Source organism: Rhineura floridana, chromosome 10 (genome assembly GCF_030035675.1).
Source record: "Rhineura floridana isolate rRhiFlo1 chromosome 10, rRhiFlo1.hap2, whole genome shotgun sequence".
Taxonomy (NCBI): Eukaryota; Metazoa; Chordata; class Lepidosauria; order Squamata; family Rhineuridae; genus Rhineura; species Rhineura floridana.
Window position 1 is genome coordinate 87,133,294 of NC_084489.1, and position 4,408 is coordinate 87,137,701.

Below are 4,408 nucleotides of genomic sequence, written 5' to 3' on the forward strand. Positions count from 1 at the left end.
GTGCTCTGTACTGGTTCTTGAGGAATACATTTGACCATGTTTGGAATAGCTATTTGCTCCAAAAGGTTATTTGGAGCAAGGTAAATGTTTCGTGACTATCAAATATTGTTAGCCACCCTGAGCTTCCCGAGACAGGACAGATAAAAAAACTGAATAGACTGATGGTTTCGAAGAAACTGCCATATGTCACTTTGAGCCTCTGGGATGTGTAGGAACAACAAAGTATTAATAAAAGAGTTATAGTGTAAACATATGCAAGGAGGTGAAGGCCCTGTCCTATGCACATTTATCTGGGAATGAGCCCCACTGATAGATCATGAAAAACTATGGAATGCTTGAAAAGAAATGGGAGTGCCACCGTATCTGGTTGTCCTTGGCATGTTTCTTAATCCTCACAAAGCATTTCAGCATTTGCCACCAGAAGGAGCCATTTCCCTGCCTCTGCATGTTTTAGCATTTTAAAAAATGGCCATCAGAAATGTAATTATAAGGTTTTTTTTGTTTTTAAATAGTGGTCTTCAGAAATCTTAAGGGCTGTTCTTCCATCTGGAGCAAGAGCCTAGCATTCTCTTCAGATAGATGCAGGTGGCTATCAGAGTCTGACAAGTCTGTTCGACGTTGCTGCGCCGGCTGTGTGGCAGCCTTTCACATATTTGGTTGTAATGTTGCCCTTTGCCCCTTAATCGCCTCTTCTCCAGACTAAATATACCCAATGCTTGCAAGCCTTTCCTCCAAGGACTCGGTCAGGAAATCAGGAGCTGAGCTTCCTATGACATCCAGACTCCCCCAAATCACACCCTCAGCCTAGCAGCTATGGGGCTATTGCAACTGATGGAGGGGAGACAAGGCTTCCCTGCACCTCATAATTCAACCAAGTTGGCGCTGACACAAAAAGGGCCTTTTCAGTGCTGGCTCCTCTTTTGTGAAATGCCCTCCATTGCTCCCTCCCAGTGAGGTACATCTCTCCCATCACTTTTAACGTTCAGGAGGAATCTGAAAACATTCCTGTTTACCCAGGCATTGGCTGAAGGGGACTGTTCCTGGCAACTAGGAGATCACGGAGGGAGGCATATTTTCAAGCTGTGTTCTAGGATATTCTGAACTGTTTGACAATATTTGTAGCCTCTGTTGTAGAAAGTTTTTAGGTGCTTGTAATATGTTTTTCTTTATTGATGTATTGCTTTATTGATGTATTATTTTTGATGTATTGCCGTATTGACATATTGTATATTTGTGCAAATGATCAGACCTGCCTTTCCCCTCCTTCCCCTCTCCTCTCCCTTCCTCCTCCCCTCCCCTCTTCCTTCTTCCTCCTCCCCTGCCCACTCTTGCCTATCCTCCCTCCCCCACATCAGTTTCACCTATCCTAAGCATGATTGCAGGGGAGTAAATCCCACTGAACGCAATAAGCATACAAATGAGCAATCCATTCTCAGCAAACTTGCACAGGATCCCATTTCTTACCTCCCGGATTAAAAAGCAGGGAAATTCACTAATAGGTAAAAAAAACCTTGCGGTTTAAGAACATACCTATAGCCCACAGCTATTTCTATCAAACTTTAAAAAGCAGGGAAATTGGGCAGCTATAGTGAATACACCAGCGGAGCAGGAGACCTGACCTCATCTGAGATATTGGACTGCCCTACACATTTGTCAAAATGCAAACACCATTTGGGTTGGTCTTTCACAGTCCAATCCACTTGTTGTGTACCTTGGAAGAATTTGGAAATGTGCCTCTGAGCATATGGTGAGTGGTGGCAACAGCTGCAATCTGCCCCAATAATAGAAAGACGCATGCTGTGCTGATCTTGTTTTAGCAGGGAGGAAGCAACATTGTTAAGACAGTTGATGTAGTTCAGATGGTCACTTTAAATATGTCTGATTACTTTGCAATTTTAGTGAAGTTTTCTATAGGAAATCATTTTCTTTTGTTTCTATTTCTGTGAATATGTGAAGTATAGCAACACTAATTTTACACTAAAAAAACTCCAAACGTAATTGTGGAATAATGGCACTGACTATTCTGCAGAATAGTCTCCAGTGGACCTCAGGAGTGTCTCAATTTGCACAAGATAAAACAGGGGGAAGTGAAATATATTCTAGCAAAATGCTAGGTGTGCTCTATGTTTTTAATTGACCGTGTCCACCTTGCCTTAAATAAAGTGGTTTAAACATAGCAGGCTGAAAACATGCATTCTCTTTTTCCAACAGCTAAGAATCATTCCTGAAGTAGCAACATATTGTAATCAGTCTGATTTTACATCAAACTGCAGTTTCAGATTCAACTGTTAATGCACCCAAAATAGAAATAGGTCATAACCTCCAATTTGAAACACAGAAGGCTGTCTTCTCCATCATATGACAATGACCAATAAAAAGGCTTTGAAATGAATAAAAATACATTTGACATAGATTTCTAGGATGAATAATGAGGGAAACAAAATTTTCTCATTTAGATTCTCTGTAGAAACCATAACAACATAGGAAAGAAACAAAGTAAGAAGAACACCAACAAACATACAAAAATATAATTCTCTATCTTTGGAGATCTTCAGAGGCGCAAGTTACCAAATTCTTCCCAGCTACACAGCAAGTGGACTGGACTGTGAAAGACCAACCCAAATTGCATTTCCATTTTGACAACTTTGTAGGGCAGTCCAATATCTCAGATGAGGTCAGGTCTCCTGCTCCCCTGGTGCATTCACTATAGCTGCCCAATTTCCCTGCTTTTTACAGTTTGATAGAAATATCTGTGGGCTATAGGTATGTTCTTACACAGCAAGGTTGTTTTGCCTATGAGTGAATATGAAATATGGCGATTAACAGCAGGACAACAAAAATGGGTTTTATGAGCTGTTACGGTCAGTTACAAACACCAGTTTCTTTTGGTTACACTTGGATGGCAAATGTCAATCGGTATGAGCCTCTGCTCTTGCTCACAGACCCCTCTTTCCTCTTGCTAATTCTCCATGGGACATTGTCTTTGGGAGACAGTTGTCAGGCAGTTTTAACGAGCGTCTTCTCAGGGACATGCTCAGTGGAACAGCATCTGCTTTGCATGCGGATGGTGCCCGGTTCTGTCCCTGCCATCTGCAGGTGGGGTGGCAAACCATGAAAAGCTGCTGCCAGTCAGTGCAGACAATACTGAGCTAGATGAACCAATGGTCTGGCTTGGTGTAACATAGTTTCCTATGTTCCTAGTGCTAATGGAATTACATCACAGTGGCTCAGCAACTCTGCCTTCACAAGAACAGCTGGGTTAGGAATATAATCTTACTGTTCAATTTTAATTCATTGTTTCAATCAGCTTTGCTGATAAGAGATTCAGGCTGTAATCCTATATACACTTAGCTGGAGTCTGTTTCACTGAAGACAAAAGAAAAGGACTTCTTCAAACAGCGTGCCTAGTGGAACTCTGGAATTCACTCCCACAAGAGGCAGTGATGGCCACCAACATGGATGGCTTTAAAAAAAGATTAGACACATTCATGGAGGGTAAGGGTATCCATGGCTACCAGCCCTGATGGCCGTATGTTCTACTTCCACGGTCAGAGGCAGTCTGTTTCTGAATACCAGTTGCTGGTAGCCGCAGGAGGGGAGAGTGCCCTTGTGCCCAGGTCCTGCTGGGGGGCTTCCCATTAAGCCCTCGCTGGCCACTGTGAGAACAGGATGCTGGACTAGATGCTGAAGAGGTGGCATGGGGCAAACAGAATCAGGGCCCCAGTGCTTGAGAAAGGGTGCTTAACCCTTCCTCCAGAGTCTTCCTGGTTACCCTCCCCACTTGCTAATAACCCTGCTGGGGAAGACAAGACAGCTACAATAGGGGTACCTTTTTTCCTCCAATCACAGCTTTTCCAGGAAAGGGGGGGATCTGATCACAAAAAGCGTCTGTGTGAACAGGTTAACACATACTCTCCTCAAACACTATGGCCCTGTCCCACGTTTGCTCCAGGCAACTCCTTCTAAGCCTTGAATAGCCACCGCGTTAGGAGACACAGTCACAGCTCTCCTACGTCTTCCTTTCTGTGATGGCAAAGTCACTGGCACAGAATTGCCATATCCTCCCTCCCACACCATGTCCTGTAAATGCACTATAGATCATTTCACGAGGGGGAGAGCAAGAAGGAACTTGAAAATGACGGGATTTCTCTCTATTGAGAGGCGTAGCAAAACGGAGAGTATTGAGCGAGCGTATGTGTGTGTGTTTGAACCTTTGCTAAGATTCTACCTTCCCTGCAAATTAGTCAGACAGAGACTTTAAGCTTTAAAATAAGAAACAACTACTTTATTCCGGAAGTACATGCTTGATAGGAAAGGGTTCTATATCTAGCTTAACTAGCTATGCTGGAGAAACGAGCACTGGTCCCAGTACTTGCCCTCATCCTGGTTGAGAGGAGAGACAAAGAGA